General features: G+C 40.7%; 1 protein-coding gene across 1 annotated transcript in view; it reads right to left on the bottom strand.

Annotated features, from left to right (window-relative positions):
• Positions 1 to 25557, bottom strand: part of LOC138172292 (alpha-protein kinase 2-like) — a 160531-nt gene that overhangs the window by 77052 nt on the left and 57922 nt on the right.

Here is a 25557-nt window from a genome sequence, read left to right as displayed (position 1 = left end):
ACTCTTGACCAGGGTTGTGGATAAAGAATACAACCATGAGAGGAAGGAGAACAGGAAGTCCATCGCATGAATTGTCTCACCCCCAAAACTTTCTTATTAAAAAAAAAATCCAGGGGCAGCTAAGCAGCTCAGTGAATAGAGCACTGGCCCTAGAGGCAGGAGGACCTGAGTTCAAATATGACGCCAGGTACTTAACATGTACTAGCTGTGTGACCTTGGGCAAGTCACTTAACCTCAATGGCTCTGCCTTCCCCCCTCCAAAAAGACAAAAGAAAATCCACCTAAATGACTCATACCTGTAAGATGGAAGACTGGTACAAAGGGAAAGAATACTAGATCGGTGTCACAGGCTTTAGGTTTGAATTTTGCCATTGTTATTGCCTGTGTGACCTTGAGAACGTCACTTAACCTCTCTGGGTTTCTTCATCGGTAAAAATAGGGGAGGAGGGTTGAACCAGATGGTTTCTGAGGTCCCTTCCAGCTCTAAATTCATAATCCTTAACTATGAACATGACTTTTTTTTATCTTTCAAGAGAGGTTTTTCAGGAATGGTGAGCAGAATCTTTACTGTTCAATATCTTAGTATTGCTTAATAATACGATTTTTCTACTTTATTGTATTGCCTCTGGGAAAGGCGGTTTGGCGTAGTAGATAGCAAACGGACCTCAGAGTTAGGAAGATGTGGTTTCAAGTCCTGCTCCTGACACATATTGGCCATGGGACTCCAGGCAGGGCATTTCGCCCTTAACTCTAGTGCCTTCTCTCTGTTGATTCTCCCTATGTATATAGCTTGTTTATACATAGCTGTTTGCACACTGTTTCTTCCTTTAAACTATGAGTTTCTTGATAGCAGGGATTTTCTTTTGCCTTTCTTTGTTTCCCCAGTACTTTACAAAGCACCTGGCACATAGTCAGCAATTTATAAATGTTTGTTGACTGACTTCCATCTCCTACTAGGTGTGCTGTGGCCCCTGAGGAAAGGCTTACTGGGGCCAAACTGTTAGTGTCCTCTCTGCCAGCTAGTCTCCAACTTCCCAGTGCCTCCTCATAGCCAGACCTTCAGGGAACAAGTCCTCAGACCACATGAGCTAGAATCTTGAGCCTTCCATCTCCTGCTAGGTGCAGCATGTTCCCTGAGGAGTGGCTCCTAAGGGCTAGGTCAGGCATCTTCCATCTGCCGCAAAGCAACTACTTCCCTCTGTACAAGGCTTCTTCCACCTCCTGGTGCCAGCCCAGTCTCCTAATTGGGAAGTGAAGATTCCCCAGTGCAAAGAAGAGCAGCTCTCTCTTTGGCTTCAGGCCTCCCCATCTCTTGTGTACCTCTGAGGGTGTAGGAGTGGTACCCTCCACTTAATGAGGAACATTGGCAGCCCTGGTCAGACCTTTCATATGCTAGTGATTCAGTTCCTTTAGATCATCATCCAGACCCCATTACACTCCCTACCAGTCAATTTCTCATTCCTATCCCTTTCAACTCTTCTACCAAAAAATTTCGTCCTAACTCCTTCCAACCCTGGGATGCCTACTTCATAACTTCCCTTCACCTTAAATATTTGCTTTTCCCATTCTTTCCATCTACTAGCTCTCCCTGAAACCTGGCTTCTCCCTGATTGATGACAGCCTCCCTGCCCACCCTTTCCAGTACTGGCCACACCTTCACTCATTTACCTTGGCTCACTAGTTGCCACTTCCAAGTTCTTTCATCTCTTCCATCACTCAGTCAACTTTATTGCTTTGAGGTTCATGCTTTTATATATCTGCTACCCAATCAAAATGACGGTAACTGTTGTCTACAGATCCCTCGGTCACTCCCCTTTTTTCCTCAGTGAGCTCAATACCTGGTTTACATTTTTTATGTCCTTCCCAATTCCCACCCTCAGACTAGTGGACTTCAAAATACATACTAACTCTCCTTCAACTACCTTAAACCACTCAGTTCCTCCATCTACTCACCTCCCATATTCCTCCCACCCAACCTTAGCTACCACAAAGATGGTCATGCCCTTGATCAATTCTGAAATCCCCCATCTGACCATACTCTACTGGTTTTTCACTTTTCCTTCTGCCTCCCCTTATATAATCCTAATCTTCATCCATACTGTGACCTCCAATCTCTCAACCCCTCAATTTTCTCCCAGGCCATCTCTCCCCTGAACCAGCCACTCCCTCTTCTCCTCCTTGGTGAGCCAGTTCAACTCTACACTGTCTTCTTCTCTTGAGTGCCTAGCGCCTTTATCATGTTGCTAATTATACCTAGCTAAGCCTCAGCATTGTACCACTCCCACCATTCATGGCCTTCATTCCTATACATGTGCTGAATGAAGGTGGAGAAAATCATTCCACTTTTCTGACTGGATTCACTACAAAGATATGTTAAACAACATCAACTGGGCCCTCACTGCTGCCAGGCAATCTTAATATGCCTCCCTCATAAATTCACTCTTCCTCATCTCCTATAACTCAGATACTGTCTGCCAATTTCTTCTCCCTTACTCCTGTCTCATATGATGAAGTGGCCTTACTCTTTCCCAAGGCTAGTCCTTCATCTTATTCAAGTGATCCCATTCAATCTTTTCTCATCCAATATATTTTCTTCACTGTCTTGCTCTCTCTTCCTCTTATTTGTAATCTTTCACTTTCTATTGGATAATTTCCTATTGCCTCCAACCATGCCCTTGTCTCCACTATTTTGAAAAAGTTGATTCTTCCTTCCTGGTATCATCCTGTTTCTCTCCTGCCCTTTGTAGCTAAACTCCTTCAAAAGACTGTCTGCAATTGGTGCTTCCGTTTTGTCTCCTCTCACTCTTCTTACCCTCTTACCATCTGGCCTCTGACCTTGAATTTTCTCTCTTCCAAGTTATTGACGATCTCTTTGTTGCTAAATCCAATGGCCTTTTCCCAGTCTTCATTCTCCTTGATCTCTCTGCAGCCTTTGACACTGCTGACACTCTGTAACTTGATACTCTTTTCTTTTTAGATTTTAAGGACATTGTTCCCTCTCTCTTGGTTACCTATCTGACTTCTCCTGCTTTGTCTCCTTTACTGGATTCTCTCCCAGATCCCACCTTCTATCCATAGGTGTCCCTTAGAGTTCTGTCCTGGGCCCTCTTCTCTTCTCCCTCTATATTACTTCATTTCAGCTAACGTAGAGTTAATTACCATCTCTATGCTGAAGATTCTCAAATCTGTTTATTCTGCCCCCATCTCTCTGCTGACTTCCAATCTCACATCTCCAACTGCCCTTCAGATATCTCAAACTCGATGTCTAGTAGACATCCTATGTACAATATGTCCAAAACAGAACACATTATCTTTCCCCCTAAACCATTGCATGCCCCTACCTTCCCTTATTGCTGTAGGGGACAGCATCAACCTCGTAGTCATCCTAGATCGCTCACTATCTCTTTCCCCCCCCCCCCCCCATATCCAACCTGGTGCCAAGGTCTATGGATTCACCTTTGTAACACTTCTCAAACAGATCAGCTTCTCTTCTCTGACATTGCCACCACTCTAGGCCCTTATCACTTCAGACCTGGATTATTGTAAAAGCCTGCTGGTGGGTCTGCCTGCCTCAGGTACCCTTCACTCCAAGCCATCCTCCACTCAGGCGCTAACATGACCTTTTTAAAGCACAGGTCTAGCTATGTGACCCTCCTGTTCAGTGAACTCAAGTGCCCCCAAGAGCAAGCAGAAAATGCCGTGTTTGGCATTCCCACTTTATTCACTGTCATGCACTCTTCGGTCGGGTGGCTCTTCTATCTCCCAGCTGTGCCCCATGCCTGACTACTGACCTCCCTGGCTTCTAGAAGTCCCAGCTAAGCTTCCACCTTCTATAGGAAGTTTACCCCAAGCCCTCTTAATTCCAGTGCTTTCACTCAGTTATTTCCTATTTATCCTGTAGATAAGCTTGCTTTGCATATATTTGTTTGTGTATTGTCTTCTCCCTTCCACTCTAAGCTCCTTGAGGGCAGGGACTGTCTTTTGCCTCTTTTTGTATCCTCAGGGCTTAGCACAGTGCCAGGCACATTGTAGGTGCTTAATAAATATTCATTGATTAATTGATTGACTGAGGAGGTGGAGGTACTGATCTGCATCTATAGAGAATATTCTCACCAGTAGCTCCCTAGACCTGTGAAGTCACAGGTCTGGTGAAAAGAAATTCTATTACCATGTTTCCCTGGTAATAAGACACTGTCTTATTAATTTTTTTGGACAGAAAAACATCAGAAGGCTTATTTTCAGGGGAGGGCTTATTTTAATGAACATTGACAGCAATTTTAATAAACAGGTAAATGTGAACAAAAAAATGTACCTTTATTCAATAAGCAAATCACTGGGGAGAACACGATTACACGGATACCTCCGCAACTCTGATTGGATGCAGCTCAGAGCGCGGCGTGCATTTCACGGGGAGGGGGAATGGTGCATACAGAGGGTACCGTAATGTAGCATGTAGCGCAGGGGATCACCTTCACTACAGTAGCAATCTCAATAGGGCTTATTTTCAGGGGAGGGCTTATTTTAGAGGAATCTTACACAGTAAGGGGAGGGCTTATTTTCGGGATAGGTCTTATCGGGGAAACAAGGTAGGTGGCTTTCCTTCTAAAATCCTCTTTGTTTTTGTCATGCCAAAATGGAAAAGGGGGAAATGAAAGTAATTAAAAAATAAAATGTAGGAGTATCTTAGGTTTTAAAATGCTGGGAAAAGCAGTCTCGACGTGTGATCATCCCCATCTTTCCCTAAATTGTACCCTGCAGGAACTGCTCGTCACATCAGTTGTTTAACAACTCAAATTCATGTAAAATATGAAAACCTGTGAACAGTCATATCTTGTATAAGAGTTAGTGATCACCCATTTCATGCGACGCAGGCAACACTTTAAGGCCCAGTTTGTAACAACAACAACAAAACATAAATAAAACAAACAAAAGCCCTCCGACTTTCCCATTGTCCTGTTTACAGAACTGAAATTCTCAGCATGTGCGTCATTCCTCTGAGTTCAGCCATTGTCATCTTTATCCTGCTCCTCATCAACACTTATTAATCACTTCAAAGCTCTGCTGTGTCCTGGGTGTGGGGACTCCATCTACCCACCCCAGGTCATAGCTCTCGACAGCTTAGTTGCTGATCTTTCAGAGTTGCTGGATATTTATCCCCCATGGGTCCAAACTGGTGACAAACTTCTCCAAACTTCTTTTCCTAAAGCACCTCTGTGATCAGTCCTTCGTAATGCAAATAATCATGTCACATTTAATTGATTTTCTACATTTGATCTCTCAGGTTTTCTTAAAGGTGGACCCGCCTGTAACAATACAACATATTGCTTTTCCAAAATCATACTCCACATTTAAATAGCATTTACAATATGCTTTACAAATATCACTTATATTTCATATTACCTCAGCTAATCCTCCAATGTCTTCATTATATGTATTCTGGGTATTATTATACCTACTTTATAGATGATAAAAATGAGATTCTGAACCCTTGAGAGGCTTAGAACTCAGAGAATTAGGGGTGGAAGGAACATGAGGTTATCTTGTTCAAGCCTCTTCATTTTACAGATGAAGAAACTGAGTCCAAGAGAAATTAAATGATTTCCTAAAGGTCACACACGTAGTAAGTGATAAAGCTAAAATGAATACCCAGATCCTGACTCCAAGTCCATGACTTTCTACTGTGGTATAGCAAGTGCCCAACTTAGAAGAAGGACAGCTGGGTTCAAATCCAAAATTTGATACAAGTTAACTACATAATTTGACAAGTCAATTAACTTCTCTGAGCCTCAATTTTCTCATCTGTAAAATGGGGATAATAAGACTTTCATTACCTACCTTTCAAGAGCAAACAGCGTCCTGCTTGAGGCAGAAGCTTTCCACACAAGTTTGCTATAGGGGGAAGTGCTTTGTAATCCTTAAGGTGTTATAGCAATGTGAGTTCTCATTAAATAACTTGCCCTTGGTCATACTGCTAATAAGTGATGGAACCAAGGCTGAAACCCCAGACTCTAGGGATAACAGCTTCGCACACAGGATGCTCCAGTCTCATTTTTTCATTCTGAAAAATAACTCGTATGAGAACCCAAACCATAAAACAAAACTTTCTATGTGAGTCAGCCATTTCTTTGAAGGCCACATTTCTCAGTAAGTCATTATGAAACAATCTCAACTGAGAGAGTTTTCTGTCGCTTGACTTTTGTCAGAGGACCCGTGACTAGGTTCGTGCAGGCTTCCTTTATGCCTTATCTTGTGGGGAAACTCTTTGTTCAGGTGAAATAAAACTGCTGATGGAAAGTCAATTTCAGTGTTCTGCTTTTAGCCACTCATTTTCTTGCCAAGTTCACACGTTTTAATGTGAGAAATAGAAACAAATCCCTGTATCAGAATTAGACATCTTCCTTTAGACAAATGTGTGTTTCAGGTGGGTGGGTGGGTGGTAGGAATGGAGATCAGACCTGTAACCTACAGGAAGCCACCAGGGCTTTGTCCCAGGCCACTAAGATTTAAAGGATGTGAAAGTTTACCACATGTACTCTTTCAGTAATTAAAAGTCACTGGAGGAATTCAATTGACTTAGTATTAATTATTTCTTTTATTTTCACATCAGCTGTGAAAGTTGACTAATAGACTATTTTATGCTGCTTGGCCCAGGGTCAAAATGACTGGTTTGGGTTCTTGGGGGAAAACGTTGTAGAAGAGAGGGAGGAAGAAAGAATAAATCAAATGTTTTCAAAGCAATGCAAAATGTCCAAAACTATGCAATTTATAAGACTATAAATTCACACTCAGGCTAACATGCCCTTTACAACTCTACATTCCTTGTTCAATATTCTAATTGTGTAAATATAACAGAAGTATTTGAGAGGTTTTCTCTAGGTGTCTTGTAATGGTAAAGACAGAGGGAGAGTCACAGCTCATTCTCAGAAAAGAGCCTCATTAGGTCCCAGTTTTCATCAACAACCAATATCCTTTATAATCTGACTAGTTTAAGTCAGTCTCCTGACTCCTTGTAGACCCCCACAGACAAAGATTAGTGAAATTCCCTACCACTACTCTGCTTCTTGTTCTCATTAGAACATGGGGACACACCATTTCTTCCACATGTCAAAGAAAGGAACATTGTCCCAGTAGCTGTACCACATACAGGACTGCATTTTGTCTTTCCTAGGTCAGGGCCATTGCTGTTTTTCAGACTCCCAGGCAGGGGTGTGCTGGTAAATGTTTAACAACTGGTTCTCCAGGGGGGGAAAGAACACCACAGGAATACTTTTAAGTTGAATCTGCATTATTAATATTTTCTTCATTACTTTCTCAAAACTAGACAATCAACAAAACGATAAATCAAGTCCTGATTTGTAGCCTTTGCAGATTTTTAAGGTATAAATACTTATACTGAACATTTAACAATTCTTTCAACAACTGACTCCAGCACCCCTCTGCTTTCAGGTGTGACAGCAAGTTCTATTGGCACAGTGGGATACAACAGCAGTGATTAAACAACAAAACCTGTGCCTTGTAGCTCCTTGGGCACGACTGCTAGGAAGCTGTCTTTGTTGATACCTGTATAAACCCTGAACTATGAAAAGTTTTCTAAAGTTCCTTCTAAAGTTCCATCTCCCACATACCTACCCCATGAAGCCAGCAGAAAGATTTTGTTGCTCACGTGTCATCATCAATCATTGCCATTAAAAATAAACATTTGCTAAGTGCTGACTATGTGAAAGAAACTATTGGGATATTAAGTATGTACTTCAGGGATATGACCTCAAAACACTTACAGTCTGGTAGGAGAGAAAGTGAATATGCATTTGTGGTGGTGTGGGGCAAAGAGAGGGAATCCTATGTTTTCATTAGTATAAGGAGCATTCTGCACATCGATTCCTTCACCATGACATATCAGCAACTCTTCCATAGTTTTAGAGCATTACTTCAGGTGGCACTGAGGTAATTGTCCAGAGTCACACAACCAGTAAGAGTCATAGGCGGGAGCTACAGTCATATTCCTGAACCTGGTCTTCTGGATTCTAAGGCCAGTCCTACTATACCAGGCTCAATCTCTGGCATAATATAGCTCAATAAAAAACAAGGTATCACATACAATGTGCCAAATGAGACATGCGAATCATCTGTACTATAGAAGTTCAGAGAAAAGATAGGTAGGTAGATACTTAGATACATGAATATACACATGGAGAAGATAGATGGATAGATGATAGAGATAATATTTATTTAGTAAGTGCTTACTATACGGCAGGTGCTGTGCAAGGAAGAGTAGTGGCTAACATCTCTATTTCATACAATCCTTTTCCTCAGCTTCTTCATCCATCCTTTTCTCCAACCCACAGGAGGCATGCCATAAGGCAAGGTGTAGCACTGACTGTTCTAAGGACAATGCAGATATATATGGTCCCTGCTCTACAGGATATAATTTTTGTGTTTAAAAGCCCTACAGTGCTAACTAATACATCATAGAATATTTAATTACCATTCATACTTTAGAGGAGAAAAGATTTTTTTTTTTGCCTTTTGGGGCAATTGGGGTTAAGTAATTTGCCCAAGGTTACACGGCTAGTTTTTTTGTGTGGATGTTAAGTGTCTGAGGCCAGAACCGAACTTGGGTCCTCCAGACTCCAGGGTTGGTGTTTTAGTCACTGCACCACCTAGCCGCCTCGAAAAGATTTTTTTTAAGTATATTCTTGAAAAGTAAATGCAACGATCCATCAAACCTGTCTCTCAATCAAAGCCCTCAAGGGGCATTGGAAAGCTTGGGGGAGAAATGAGCATCTGAGGACAATGTCAGAGAGAGTGAAGGCAGTGGCCTATCAAACGGGCACTGAAGTATGGAAGTGATGAAAGATGTGCCAAGGAGAAGAGAATCAAGCGTAGGCCACCTTGATAATGCCAAGGCAAGCAGCAAGAGGAAATATGAGAAGTGACAAAGCAAAGGAATAGCGTGAAAAGGTCTGAGGGAGCAAAGGGTCCTGAAACCACAAATATATGGATACAAGGTCTGAAGAATTAAGATGGCCAACTCTCTTCCTCAGGCTCTGCCTTATTCTGACACATACTAGAAATGAGCCTTATTGCTGCATAATTTCCTAACTACAGTATTCATCTTGTTTTCCTCAGACCTTCTTTTGTCCATGTTTGGACTGGGTGTGAATAGCAGTGTGTCCCTTAACAATTGTCTTCACATCAATTCCCTCCTCTAGCTCCTCGACACTTTAAATGGGGGACTCTCCCAATCCCAAATCATCCTGAGTTGTTGCATCCTTACCCACACCTAACCTTTTCCAAATATCTGCTGAGCTTTCCCTAAAGAGGCCTAGTGTCATTCAATAGATCAAATCCATACCACCTGGTGGTGTGAAACTGAAAACAAACAGAACAGACCTGTCCCTGGCCCAGTAGAACCTTGAAAGCAAAATGCAGAATATTTTAGGGACCTGAATTTATTTTTAGGAATTGTGTAGCATAAGAGAAAAACACACACACACACACACACACCTTCACTAAAGGCTTTGAATTTCAAAATAACACATAACAAAAGAAGAAAGCCCAAAGCCACAGAACACAACTCACTAGAATTTGCCCCCAATGTCTTTTGCTGCCCTTCTGACTCTCCCACCCCCTCGTAATTGGACCCACCACATTCTTGGGATTTGACTTGCTCTCCTTCATTCCAGTGACTCCTATGAAATGAGAAAACTTCAGCAGGCTATGTTTAGAACTCTGCTTATTTCTGGGAAAGTCACTGAGTTTTTAATGTTGGTGCAACTTATAAATCAGGGACAGAAATGTAGGGTTTGCCTCCTTTTCTGCTATGACACTATGAACTTGACTTTGGAACTATAAGAGAATGTTTAGGGGACTTGCAAACATTAGTGTGAAATCAGCAGGGAGCTTTTGCCAAGGAGTGTGATACGGTAGGACATGTCCTGTGTTTTCATTTTGGCCTTGACAGCTATATGACCTTGGGCAACGTCACAGAATCTTCCTCAGATCCTTTCCAGAGCAGGGCTTCTTAGTCCCAGCTCTATGAAATTGTTATTTGAATATTTTGATAACTATACTTCAATGTAATTGGTTTCCTTTGTAATCCTATGTATTTTATTTTATACCTTTAAAACATTATTCTTAGAAGGGGTCCAGAGACGTCACTGGACTGTCCAAAGGGTCCGTGACAAGGTTGAGAATGGTGCTGTCAGAACTATCTCACAAAGCTTCCATCAGAACCAATCAATCCACAAGAACTTATTAAGCACCTACTGTATGCCAGGCACTGTGCTAGGCCCTGGGGATATAAAGAAAAAGAATGAAAAAGTTCCCCATTCTCTTAGGGTCTACATTCCATACAGTGACGTAATTTATATGAAAGCACAGTAGAAATAAATACATGATGTTATTATTGCTTTCGAGGCACTGAATTCTGATAGGAGTGTATTAACTTTAAGACAACCAAGACACCATCTTTATGATAAATGCTTGTCGAATGAGTTAATAAGTGGATGATAATAGTAATTTGTTATTTTTAGTCATTTTTCTGTTATGTATGACTCTTTGTGACCCCATTTGGGTTTTTCTTGGCAAAGATACTAGAGTTGTTTGCTATTTCCTTCTCAGCTCATTTTGCAGATGAGGAGACTGAGGCAAATAGGGTTAAGTGACTTGATCAGGGTCACCCAGCTACTGAATGTCTGGAGCCAGATTTTTTAACCTGGGGAGATGAGTCTTCCTGACTTCAGGTTTGGTGCTCTAACCACTGTGTCACCGAGCTGCCAGAGAATAGCTGACATTTATATGTTTTAAGGTTTTCAAAGCACTTTCTACGCATTATCAAAATGAATTTTTATATTCAGTCACTTAGCAAATCTCACTTTTATTTCCATAACATCTCTCGAATCCATCCCTTTTCACTATCCATACAACCATTATCTTGGCTCAGGCCTCATTTTCTCTCTCCTGGATTATTGTAATTGTATCCTGATTGAATTCTAAGATAGTCTTTTCCTTCTCCCATCCATCCTCAACACAGCTGCCAAAGTGATTTCCTTAAGTACAGAGTTGACCACATCACTTCCTGCTCAATTACCTTCGATGGCTCCCTATTACTCCTTTGACTTTTAAAATCCCTCACAACCTGGCTACTATCTACCTTTCCAACTTCATTCTACATTATTTCCCTTCCTGAAAGGCCCTGTGGTATAAGTAAAGGAGAACTGTCCTCAAAGCCAGGAACACTTGGGTTAAAGTCCCACTTCTGACATGTATTGACTTTGTGACCCAGGTCTGCAATGTTCTCTGTCCTTACCCATGCCTCATAAAGTCACTGACTTCCTTTAAGATGCATTTCAGACACTATCTTCTGCATGTAGCCTTTCTCGATCCTCCACCTCCTAGTGACTTCTTCATTTCCAAACTACCCTAGTTCACTAATTTGTCTGTATACACTTCTCTCTCTCTCTCCCCATATATGTATATATGTGCACATACATACATGTGCATGTTAATTAATTTGATACTATATCTATATTTGATACTATGCTATACTGTATTTGATTATTTAATTAATTTGATACTATACTATAAGTGCATGTATATGTACTTGTTTCTTCCAATATAATGTAAATTCATTGTGAGTAGAAACTGCTTCCTTCTTTGAATTTCTATCCCTAGCATACAGTAGACACTCAATTATAACTTGTTGACTGACTAACTGATCCAAAGATCAGTAGATTAACTTCCCCCAGGGAATGAGGACATAGATTCAGTAAAACAAGGGTGTGGAGATACAGGTCTCAGGTCCACTGTGAAGGGTGCTAATCTAGGCAGGTAGGACAGGTTAGCAAAAACAAGAAGATAGTGGGATGACCTGGATGGGATGGATTGTAGGATGGGATAGAAAGCTGAAGAGCAAATATGATATAATTTTTGTCTTTATATGCCCAGAATTTAGCAGAGGGCTTGGCACATAGTAGATGTTTAACAAATACTTGCTGATTGACTGATTAATACATATCTTGCTTGAGCCTGTGAGCTAGGTGTGATTATTATCCCCATTCCATAGATAAGAAGACTGAGACAGAGTGACTTTCCCAGCATCACAAAGCCCATAAGAGTCTGAGGATTAAAGCTAGGTCTTCCTGACTTCAAGTCCAGTAGTTTGTCCACCATGCTATATCCATGTGGATATACAGGTGCGTGTATGTGCATACATAATATATATATAGTATGTATGTATGTATGTATGTATGTGTGAATGCACACACAAAATCAAATGTGTGTATATATTTTCTTAGTATGCCTGATTCAATGAATTACAGCCTTGAAAAAACTCAGAATAGCATTTCCATTTGGGAAATTGAACTACTCAATGAATATTGAGATGAAGACAAGACCAGAGAAAGCAAAATGGGACTCTGCAAAGTACAAGGGCTCTATTACTAGAATTAGAAGGCCAGGCCTGACCTATTACTATTCCTGATACATCTCATACAACTCTAATACATCCCATCTTGGTACCTTTGATAAGCTTTCTCCCATTCCCAGAATGCATTTCTTCCCCAGAGCCACATCATAGAATCCATAGCTTGTTTCAAGGCCCAGCTAAAGTGCCACTTTTACATGAGGACAAACATGATCCCTTTTTTCTAGTTGCTGGTGCACAGAGCACTGTTTTCCCCTCAGAGATTAATTTTTTACTTTATATTTACCTCTCTGTGTGTAATTTCCTATTGATTAATAGGCCCATGTGACCTGCTTGAGTCACATGGAAGCCTGAGTCACATGAGTCTGTGGTGAGAGGAGCTTTCTGGACAAGGAGGGCAGGAAGGGTAAAACGGAGCCCAGAGAAAGTTGGTCAGAGCAGTTAGAGCTGAGGGAGAGAGAGGAAGCAGACCACAAGTTGTGGGTGTTCATTTGTGGGAGGGCCCTAGTAGGGGGAAGGCTTGGGGATCACGGTGCCCTCTGCAGGGTTACTGTGTATGGATTTTTTGGTCACTATGATGGATTTGGCTTTCTGGTGTTTGAGTAAATGTTTTGGTTCTGTCTTCCATGTGTTATATTTTGCCATTCAGAATTACACCAGCATATTCATAGCCACCATACGCACTGTGGATATCATGTTGATGCTGCCCTGTGATGATTTCACTCCCCTTGCCTCAATGGTGGTAAACTCTTTGAGGGCGGAGATCATTTTCTTTATATGCTTAGCACTTAATAAATGCTTTTTGAATAACTAAATACTCTGTCTGGTATCTAATTTTCTCAGATTTTAGATAATAGCTATTCCAACTCATGAGGTGGTTGAACCCTTTGATCTATGAGGTGGGATTCCCTGAAACAGGAGATTCCACAGCTTATAGAAAACATCATGTTCGCTTGAATTTCCATAGCTGCAACAGGAATGACCTGCTCCTGTGCAGTCACATACAGAGAGGAGTATAAAGTGCAGGGATTTGGGAACAGAAAGGAGAGATGGTTGACACCATTTTATAGATGATAAAGACTAAGGTTTGGGAATTAGGAGATGTCCATCACACCCAAATTTTACCAGAGGAATCCAGAAAGGCCATTCCCCTTTCCTGTGTAGGGAGTAAAACTGAGGAGGCTACTGTTAGCATAGTAACTAGTGAGCCCCAACAGAGTGAAGGGTGCTATAAGTAGCTATACTGCCACTTTACAGTACAGAAGTGGGTGATGAGCTGGGGTATTAAAGGAAAAGGAAGGGTAATTTCTCTTACTGCTTTAGGTTAGATGGCTGCAACCTTGCTGTTTTGTTATTGGGGTTTGGGTTTTTTTGTTTTGCTTTTTGGAGGGGGGAATGCAGGGGAATTGGGGGTAAGTGACTTGCCCGAGGTCTCATGGCTAGTAAATGTGAAGTGTCTGAGGTCATGTTTGAACTCAGGTCCTCCAGACTCTAGGGCCAGTACTCTATTCACTGCACCACCTAGTCACTCCTAAGGGTATATACTTCTAAAGGCAATTGAACTGATTGTCATACCCATCTAAGGAGTTTGGGAAACCTTACAGCATGAATCAAAAAAATCCCAAGTTTTTCTCAAATTCATTTCTAAGGTAGAATTTTTTTATAAACTCTGCACTTTTCTTCCTCTTCACCATATTCACTATTCTTTAGTCCATTCCAGAAAGTCCTTTAGTTCATTGATCATGTGACATGTTCCAAAGTGCTGGACCAAAAGCTTGATCCTCCAGGAGGTTAAAAACCAGATCGCAGAACACAACATAATCATGGGAGGGCTTTAGCCCCCATCTCTATCTTTGAATGGATATGTAGGCCATCAGCATTAGGGTGAGTATAATCTGCTGGGACATATTCTATTTTACGTTGTATATACTTCGGCCTCAGAAAGAAACTTCAAAATGGACAGAAAAAGAAACCTGTAAGGATAGTCAATAATTTTAAATGTTGACATTTCAAAAACCAAGATCTGAATCTATGGTTTCTTTACTCATCAGCGAAGTCAAAATCTTTGTGGTCACCATTATTGTACTGCAGTGAAGATAACAAATTGTGCAAACAAACCAAGTTCTTGTAAAATTTGTAGAAGTCCAAGCCAGAAACAGGAAATACATGTTATAAATATCACCCTGGTGCTCAGCTTTTCAAGGGTGAACGTACAACTATAATGGTACTTAAGAAAAACAAATGTAAGTATAACTATTAAGCCAGCAGCCCATCTCTACCAGACATATGATTATTTTGTAAATACCCCAAAGTTAAGAGAAACCTACTTTGCTTCAGTACTCTGTTGGGCACGGTACCCCACTTGCTGTTGGTTACTAGCTCCTTGCTACTGACATCAAAGTAGGGTTTAGTCAGGTTTAATTCCCTCTTGCCTTGTGTCCTCTACCTCTTATAAGTCATCAACACAGCAACCCACTCTAGGCCAGTCTTGTTTAGTGCAACAAAAGAAACTAAGTTCTGATAGATAGTACAGAAATATGTGGATACAAACTAAAATATATGAATGCACAGAATAGGGAGAAGGGCTGCCTCTGGCTAGCTTAAGAAACAAATTATCCTGACCTTTCTTTTTGGAATGCCTTTACCCAACCTATTCTCAGTTGCCTAATCCTCTTTCACTCCTACTTGAGACATCTTTGTCCTTACTAGTTCCCAGCTTCAATTAGTCTAGACTTTCTCCCCATTTCAGAGTCGAATTTTGCTTCAAACTGGAATATTTGCTCTCCTAATTCAAGGAGTATCTGGATGTACTTTGAACCTCCTTATTTTCTTAAAAGGAAACGTTTGGTTTCTCTTTGAGAAAATGGAGGCATATCTTGCTTATGCATAAAAGCTAACCATTTACTTACACATATAAAGAAAATATAAGCACAGCTGCTCCCATGATACTGGTTAGTTACATACAATTGTGTTAAATGTGTGTGTGTGTGTGTGTGTGTGTATATGTGTGGGTACTATTTATCATGGGCCTAGAATTTAAACTCAAGTCATTATAGAGAGTGCTCTTTAAGCAGGTTTTCCTTTAAAAAAACAACAACAGAAACCTTTGCACTATTAGCGTTCTTTTCTAAATAATAGAATGACAAGAAAGACTACAATTCAGGAAAGGGTTGGGGGTAATTTTTTTGATGGAAGAATTCAAAGACCATACTGGGGTACTCCCTCCCTAGAGAAGACCATTCCCTCTAACTTTGTGCCAAACAATGTACAGCAGCACTTTTTACAGTAGCAAAGAACTAGAAACTTGGTAAATGCCCATTGACTAGGGAATGGAGGTAATGGAATAGTACTGTGTTGTTAGAAATATTGGGAAGACTCACAATATATTCATTATATATAACTGCTTGTCTTCTTATCAAAGCAGGCATAGATCAAGCTTTGGTCTGTAAGACATTTATAAATATGTGTGGAACAAATGCAAATGTTGCAGGCTAACGAAACTTTCTGTGGTCCAAATGGTCTTTGAAACCATATTGCAAGGTTCAGTTAAAGTACCTGAGACTTCTTCTTGAGACTCTTCCTATTATGTAGAAACACTCTTGTGTTTTTATCATAATAAATTCTAATAAAAGATGAAAATCTCATAATACCCAACTAGATTTTTCACAGGTGTCTCAAACAGCTCTTGGCCTGCCTGCTTTGTGGTCTTCTCATTTTCAGGCTTATAAGATCTATTGTGCTAGCTGTAAGTAAATGGATATTTCATGCCAAATCATTTATAGCATGCAGCTATATGTGTACACATCTTGCCAAACAAAAAAAAATGTTTTCCCCACATGTGTGTATGCACACACATATTCCTAATTTCGTTGTTTCACAGTGAAACCTCATTAATTCATAATTCTCTAAAGTGGACATTTTGACCAGGTAAAACAAAGTTCCTATTACATATGGGGGGGAATTCTTGATTAAGTAGGTTGAGAGGATAGATAAGATTATAGAGGGGGTACTTTAACTTACATAATTTCAACTGTAGTTAATTTGCATGATGCTAACTACAAATATATTTAGCTATTCAATTTCAAACAAGAGGTTGGAAGTTGAGATGGATTTTTGAAGGGATGTCTGAGGTGAAAGGAAAGATAAAATGAAGATGTCTGGGGCACATGGTTGAATGAGATGTGAAGTGTAATGTGGTCTGGAGCGAGAATGGTTGGATACAGGAGACTGTGACTTTTGTGCTCACTCACTCAGCAACGGCTCAGACCACTTTCAGAGCTGAGTGAATTAAGTCTCCCAGAGCTTGGTTTCCAGAGGTTCAATGGCCCAGAGAGTGCATAAGCAGAGCAGATGGAGAGAAGATGGTCAGGATGGATGGATAAAAGTTTGTATTGTAGATGGAGAAAAGAGGACCTCACTCTTTAAGGAAAGTAATGTGGGCTGAGGTGTTAATAGTGTTACAGACTGTCAGATAGAATTAGAATGTACAAAATACAGGAAGTAGCCCTAGACCCCATTCTTTTAAAAATAGGAACTACAGCTGGTTGCACTGACAGCTGTGGAACAGAAGAAAACATCAGAGTTAGGGATCGGAGTACTAAGCAGCAGTGGTTTTTTAAAAGGTATGCTACTCACATACAGATAGGATTCAGTCATAAACAACAGCATCCTGGTTAGGTGCCATTCAGGGGCTTTTTGTATTGACTACCAATCTTTATTACTCATTGAGGTGAAGGACACATGTGTTTCCTTAGCTTCATCCCAACTTCTCATTTGCCTTAACTGTTGCAACTATTGCCAGACAGGGAAATTTTGGGGTGGGGCTTTCCCAAAATGCTCTTTGCATTGATGTAATCTGGCTGATTTCCATGTATTTATGTGATAACTCCGTACATGAAAAAGTTATGTCATAATGTATCCCTGTTCCAAGGTCTCTGATACATATCTCAGCACTCTCAATTCTTTTTTGCCTTTGTGATAGTTTTCCATTTTGCACAGAAGATACTTCATTTTCATTTTATGCCTCCTGCCCAACTAAATAAGAGCACAATGCTAGAAATGTTTCCTTTCTGCCCTCATACTGGGCTTCTCTCTCTTCTGGGAAAAACAGGGTTAGGCATTTGGGTACTTTCCATGAATGGGGTGGAAACAGCACAGGCTTCCTACTGGCCTGGTATCATGGAAGCTTGCCCAGCTTGGGCCTGAATGTAATCTAATTTGGACACTCTGTTCTGACTATGGGTTTCTTCTGATCTAAGCTTTGGATGAAAGTGACCAAACACATTCCCACGTTCATGTGGTTTTAGGGGGTGTTTTAAAAATTGAGGAACAATTGCATAGATGGGCTAATGTGGTTGATGTGCTGGTTTGATTTACTGATGCTCCTTTATTCCTCTTTCTCTTGATATTTGGTATAAGGAATGGTTCACTGGGTAGGAGAGGAGAGAAGGATATTTTTAGAAATAAAGTAATGTAAAAGTAAAAGACATCAATAAAAGCAAGGTTTTTTTTAAATTAAAGACTCAAGGAGATCTTCCCAGTTTATTTAAGTTTGTAATGTTTTCACATTTCAACTAAGAATTCATACCAGAGTGCAGGCTAATGAGTTCCAGTAAACCTATTATTGGGGCTTATAGATAATAGCCATTGTCCTTTTAGAGACAGAAGGCCAAGTGGGTGTAGCTGAATGATTTCACTGAAAATCTCAAGATCTGAGAAAAATGAATGGGGTTATTTTGCCTGAATAATTCTGATAGATTTTTGTTGTTCTACCCATATTCACCTTATGAAACAGAGGGTTATAAATTTATAGCTGAAAAGAACTATAGCAATCATCCAGGTCAAAACCCTCATTTTGCAGATGAGTAAACTGAGATGCAGAGAGATGGCATTCCTTGCCTAAGATCACATGGATAGCAACAACAGAGATTTCAACACAGGCTATTTGACTCTAAAGCCAGAAAGCTTTCCACTTCACCACCCTGCTTCTCCAACTCTGTTCACTTGATGCAATATGTCTATGGCAAAACACAAACAAACAAAAAATCTTGTCATCTTATGCTATCAAGTGTTTCCCAATCCTAATTAGGATAGTTTCTTCCTGTGAAAATTTCATGTACCGATTGAGATCATGACCTAATAGTGTATATACCCAGAAGATTCATGTCATAGCATCCTTAGCTACAAGGTGTTAGGACTGTGCTCTTGACCTGCCTCATAAGCTTTGGGGAGACACAGGTTCAGTAATTGTAAAGTGCCCAAGCAAAGGGTGGCACTACTATTATGCCCAAGGCATTATATGTTCTTACCATCATCAGTAGGAAGAATTCTTTTGGAACATTATTGACTCCCTGGTTGTAAATCAGCACAGATGAAAATTTCCAAACCAGGCAAATGCTATTTAGTAAGATTGTACGAGAGAGTACCAAATGGGCCCCCAAGTTATCTGAATACATGAGCATAATCTCCAAAGGTAGCTTAATATACTTCCAGAGATCAATTTTCCCACTTAGGAAATGTGGCTGCATGTAAGCTAAATACATTCTTCAAAGATTCCCAGAACAACAAACAAAAATGGCCCTTTCTTTATAAAAATAAGGGCTCTTGGGAAACGGAAACATATTAATTCCCCATAACTATTGGACTCATATTTGTCTAAATGAACTCATTTTGAGGACTTGTAGCTATCTTAAAAGGGCCAAATCAAATACCTTACTTCAATCAGTCAGGTCTTCCTTGTTAAATAGTTTTGCTCTAAATTGAGAGATTTAGAAAAATTGTAGTGCTGTGTGTTCCTGTTGAGTAGACACTAGAATTTGCCTCTGGAGTAAAGGACTCAGGAGAAAATGGAAAGAAATTATTCTCTTAAAAATGAACAAATACATTTTAAATTACCCTGGTCAAGTACAAAAAACTCTTATTGTGAGATTGACCCATTTGTGTTAGGAGTGTATTGTGGATGGTGAAATTGGACTAAGGATCTTAGAGCCAGGGAGTCATGGGTTGTATTATACAGACCTTCTATGAACTAATTTTGTGACATCGAGCAAGTTACTTAACCTTTTTTGTTCAGCATTTTCTGTATCTATAAAAAGAGGGGGTTGGGCCAGATGGTCTTGAAGGTCTATTTACCTCTACCTACTTACCTATAAAATTCTACGACTATCCTGGGTCGTAGGAACTACACCCCCACCACTTCCCAGACTCTGGGGAGCAAAATACTATATTCTGTGGAGAATGAAAAGAGCTACTAGGTAATCTAGACTGGTTTTGACCAACATAGAATTGATGTGATTGAGTTTTAAGTCAGGCCAAAAGAAATGAGTAAATGAAATATTGTTTTTGGCACTCAGCTCCAGAACAAGTCAGTGATGAGTGATTTGTTTCAGGAGATTAAACCCACACACCAGGAGGTGGATGGCCCGCCTCTCACCAGCCTAACCAGCAGTCACCCAAATTCCAGTGCCTGAACTGCTCCTCAAAATAAAACTCGGCTGTAAATGGTACACCTGTTTTGGATTAGTTACAATAAATCAGCATCTGTGCTTATTTCAGTTACCCTGGACAGGTGAAAACGAAGACATATTTTAGCAAGCTAAGTAGAAAACAGAGGGAGAAAACGAGAGGGTAAAATATGGGAATGGAAAAAATAATGTTACTACAGCTGAAACTCCCAAGTCCCATGGCAGGGTATAAAGATTTACTTGACTAGTAAGTGCCTACATCACCTAAACTTCTGCCTCCCCAATAATCCCCCTGCTTTATCATTAACATACCTCTCCAGCCTGCTCTCTAACTGCTCAGTTTACTCATCTGTTATCTAGTATTATCACCATAGGCGAAAAGACTACTCTGCCCCCACTGCTGCTTGCATTTGTATCCTTATTCAACAAAAGCCTCCCAAAGTCTACACCAGCCTTATCTATTCTACTCCTGGTCCTTTCTGCTGAGCCTTTTGGAATTCTCATTCTATTAGAAACACATTTCCCAGCATATTTCCCTCAAATGCTGCTTCTACTTCAAATAACCTGAAATGGACAGGAATCTCAATTTTTTCCCAGGACATCATTCCCTTTTTTGGTGACCTATGTTTGAAACCTTGGTGTCAACTGCAAATCTTAATTTTTACTCACTCCATATAGTCAAACAGTCGCCAAAGCTTATTGCTTCTAACTCCACAATGTATCTCAGAGCTGCCCTCTTCTCGCATAATGACCCCCCCCCCAGTTTAATCCCTCCTGCTTGTCTTTTGATGTATTGCAATAGCTTCCTAAGAGGTCTCCCTCCAATTTCTTCCTCTTTTAATCCATCTTCCATACCACAGTCAAAGTGATTTTCTTAAAGAGCAGGACTGACTCTGTCATGTCCCTATTCAATCAACTCTAGTGGCTTTCTATTACCTCTGTAACCACATATAAAATCCCCTGACGGGCATTTCACACCTTTCACAACCTGGATCCAATCTACCTTCCAACGTTATTGCACCTTATTCCCCTTCACATATGCTACAGTAGCACATAGCAGATAGTTTTATTCTTCCTTACCCATAACATTTTATCTCTAATCTCTATACCTTTGCACTGGCTGCACCAATAATACACACACTGGTTCCTTCCCTCTGCCTCTTAGAATGAATTCCCAGTAACTTTCAAGCCTCCTTCCACATGAGACTTTTCTGGATCCCACCAGCTGCTAGCGCTTCGTATCCTTCTCCTCCCAATCATTATGCAATGGTTTTGAATCTATTAAAGTAAGGAGCAGAGCTGGAAGGTACACTTAGCTCCCCACTGTTAACCCCAGCTCATTGTCCCGATGCCATCCTCAGCAACCTCTCCTCTTCTGCAAGTTTCAGTCACGCCAATCTCATCCTGATTTCTGTTTTCTCTTGACATCCAGGACACTCTCCCTCCTTCCTCAATGGTCTTGGCACCTGACTTAACAAAAGTCTTCCTCTTCACCCTGTTCCCTGCTATTGTCCTGGGGGAACATTCAATCACATTTTACTGGACCTTCTTAGCACTGAGTTCATGATTTCTCAAGCTCTTCAAGTTCAGTGATCTCCATCTTCTACCCACTTCAATGGACTACCTAAGGCAATGAACTACCTTCTTGTTCACTTTCACCTGAATCTACAGCACTTCTGAGATACTGAACTCTGAGATCACCCCCATCTGATCACAATCTCTTAATGAATTTATTCGTTGTCCTTGTCACCTCTGGCCCCTCAACTCTTCCATGTTTGCCCAGTTCATTAACCCCATTCTGGATTCACTTGCTTCCCTTCTTACCCAGCTTAGACCAACATTCACTCTTTTAGATAACACACAGCCATCATCACCCTAGAATTCCTCACCCATTTAATAATGATAGGAAATATTTATGTAGCAGTTGAAAGTCTGAAAAGGGCTCCATTTCTATTATCTCATTTGATCCTCATACCAACTGTGTAAGGTGGTTGCTTAAGAGATGTAGATGTAAATGTACAGATGTAGAAAGTGAGTTTTAGAGAGGTTATATGACTTGCCCAAGGTCAAACTGCTAGTAAGTGTCACTCTAGATCCCAGGTCTACCTAACAGCACATCTAGCATTGTATTCAGTACATCATGATGCTCCCCCTTCCTAAGTACACTTGACCTTGTACTATTCCCATACAGCTAAACCTTAGCTCTGACCAACCTTTACCATCTGCTTTCCCCATTCCTGTTTCCAGAGTTTCTGAGTTTTGATGGACAAAGTTATGTAACCATACTGGCTAAGCATACTACAGATTCATCTTATTTCTCCCCAGTGGGCCCTCCCTTCGACCTAGCAACCCCATTTTCATCTTTTATTAATTCCCTAATATAGTTTCCATAGCAGCTATTCTGAAACTTCACTTTCCTCAAGACCCCAACCCCACCCTGACCTACCTATTCACTCTGAACAGAGAGACTCACTTTACTGAAAGGGTTAAGGACATTAGACATAGTCTATGTCAGCTCTCCTGTGTGCTGAAGAAACCGCTCTGTGTATCTGTATCTGTTCTTTAGTCTTTCCCTCCTGTCTTGGAAGCTGGAGCTGCCCTCCTTTTCTTCCGAGGGTAACCTTGCTGCCCAAGGCCATTTTCCTCAGGCCAAGTTACCAATTTATCACGTACTCACTTTGTGCCCAAAACCACCCCTTCTGTTCAGCACTGAAGCTACAAAGAAAGGCAAAAGTAGTCTCCCACTGATGAGATAGACAACATTCAAACAACTAAGTACGTATGAGATGCTCAGGGTGAATTGGAGTTAATCTCAGAGAGTAGGAAACTAAGAAAGACTTCTTCCAGAAGATAAGGTAAGAGTTGAGACTTGAAGGAAGCTAGGGAAACCAGGAGAGAGAGAAGATAGGGGAGAAGGAATGTTGTGTGTGAGGAACAGCAAGAAAGACACTGTTACTGGATTGTAGACCATACTGGGGGGAGTAAAATGTAAGAAGACTGCAAAGGGGGGCAGTTAGGTAGTGCAGTGAATAAAGCTGTGGTTCTGGAGTCAGGAGGACTGAGTTCAAATTCAACCTCAGACAGGTACTTGATACTTACTATCTGTGTGGCCTTATCACTTAAGTCACTTAACTCCAAATGCCTTGCCAAAAAAAAGAAGATTGCAGAGGTAGACAGGAGTCAGATAGTGAAAGGCTTTAAAAGCCAAACAGAGGATTTAAAATTTGATCCTGGAAATAATAAGGAACCACTAGAGTTTACTGTAAAGAGGCTGAAATGGTCGGACCTGTGCTTTAAGAAGATCACTAGGGCAGCTGAGTGGGAATGAATTTAAGAGGGGAGAGACTCGAGGCTGGGAGATTATAGCAACAATCCACGCCTGAGGTGATGAAGGATTGCACCAGGGGAATATATACAAGATAAATACAGGGTGGTGACAGAGGACGTGCATGAGAGACGTCACAAATGCAGAAACAAGAGGACTTGCCACCAGACTGGATAAGTAGCACAAATAATAGTGAGGAGTCAAAGATGAAACTTAAGTGTGAGCCTGGTTAACTGGGACGATTGTGGTGCCTTCAACAGTAACAGGGAGCTTCAGAAGAGAGGAGGTTGGACTGGGGAGTGGAGGAGATAATTAGTTCAGTTTTGGACATAATGAGTCTAAGATGACAATGGGACATCCAGTTAAAGATTTATAATAGGGAGCTAGAGAAGTGAAGCTGGAGGTCAGGAAAATGGTTAGGTCTGGATAAACAGATCTGAGAATCATCTTCATAGAGGCGATAACTGAATCTATGGGAGCTGAGGAGATCACCACATGAGATGGTATAGAGAAAGAAGAGAAGAGAGTCCAGGACAGAGCTTTGGGGGTCAGCAGGTGTGATTTAGATGGATATTCAGCAAAGATGACTGAGAAACAGTTAGATTGGCAGAAGAATAATTTATGCTATTGTCTTCTTCAGCTCCTTCCTTCATATTTCTTCCCCTATTGCATGACTTTCTTGCAATTTCTAATCTCTTCTCTTCACTAGCTCTTTCCTGTTTTTCTACAAACGGGGTCATCTTTATCCTAAAACCAAAAGAAAAACCAAAACACTTTCATTCATCTCTGCTACCTCGTCGGAGTCTCATCTCTCTTCTCACTTTCTTTGTCAAATTTGTTTTAATTATTGATATCTTTTGCTTTTATATCACCTACATTTCCTGATCTCTCTGTCTCTCTCTCCCTCTCTCTCTCTGTCTCTCTCTCTGTCTGTCTCTCTGTCTCTCAGAGAGTCATCTCTTAAAACAAAGAATTAAAAAGAAATCAGTTTATCAAAACAAATCAACACATCAACCAAATTGGACAATATATGTAGTTTACATCAACCATAGCCCCTATCTCCAAAAAGAAGGAAGGGAAATTTTCTGTCAAATCTCTGCAATGAGTAGTCTATACTTGCTGCCTTTATTTCCACATTCTGGTAAATCTCAAATTCTTGCTATCTAGCTTCTTTACCCACTATTCATGGGAAAACTACTTCTCAAATGTTGCTAACGTCTTCTTAATTTGCAAATCCAAGAGTCTTTGCTTGGTCCTCACCTTTCTTGTCCTTCCTGAAGCGCACAATACCCCCTTGTTTCTTGCTATTCTCTCTTCCTTTGGTTTCTGCAATGCTTGTTTTCTTGATTCTTCTATCTCTCTGAATATTCCTTTTTTGCCTCCTTCTATCACTCATCTTTCTCTTCATACCCTCGAATGTAGGCAGTTCCCCCAAGGGTCTGTCCTTGACTCTCTTTTCTTCTATCTCCCCTTACCTTCTTTACTGCTTTTCTCTGCACCCATGTCCTCAATAAAAGCCCCCATTCAGACAGCTCCCAAACATTTATCTCTAGCTTGAACCTCTTTTCTAGTTTCTGTATCCTCATGTCTACCTATCTACTAGACGTCCCTTTCTGGATGTTCCACCGGCAATCTCAAAACTTACTTTGTCCAAAGTCAAGGTTATCTTCCTCTTTGGTCTCCTTATCCATAAAAAATGGGGGAGTCATATTAGATGACCTCTGAGTTACCTTCCAACTTGAAATCTATCATCCTATAATCCACTATCCCAACCTACAAAAAAAAAAAACGAACAGAAGAACTACTCTTTCTACTGACTTTCCCATTTCTGTTCATGTAAATGTTACTACAATTCTCAAATCTTGTAGATTTTGCCTCTGCAAACTTTCTTGAATTAGTATTTTTTCACTTTTTAATTTTATCGCCATAGTTCAGGCTATTATTATTATATTGTTGTTACTATAGCAGCTGTCGGACTCTTTCTTTCCCTCTCTGGACCATCTTGAACTGTGCTTCCAGATTATTCTTCCTAAGGTACAGCTTTGATCTCATATTCTTTAGCCCATAACATTGGAAGAGTCACTAGAGGTCACCTAACTGGAACCCTTCATTTTATGCGAGCAAACCATGAGGCTGAGGTCACACAGCTAAGCTGGTAGCAGAACATGGAGTTCAAATCCAGATCTCCCGAGTCCTAGCTCAGTGCTCGTTCCCACTACACCATGATGTCTTCCTTATCCTACTCATTCCCAGACTTTTATTGATTACCACATGAAGTCCCCAGTCTAGCTATAGGATCCCAAGATCCTATAGAACCAAACTCCAACCTACCTTTTTTGATC

Source organism: Petaurus breviceps, unplaced genomic scaffold (genome assembly GCF_028583685.1).
Source record: "Petaurus breviceps papuanus isolate PSGF00001 unplaced genomic scaffold, PetGlider_PUasm1.0 128, whole genome shotgun sequence".
NCBI lineage: Eukaryota > Metazoa > Chordata > Mammalia > Diprotodontia > Petauridae > Petaurus > Petaurus breviceps.
This window is presented reverse-complemented; position numbering and strand designations above follow the sequence as displayed.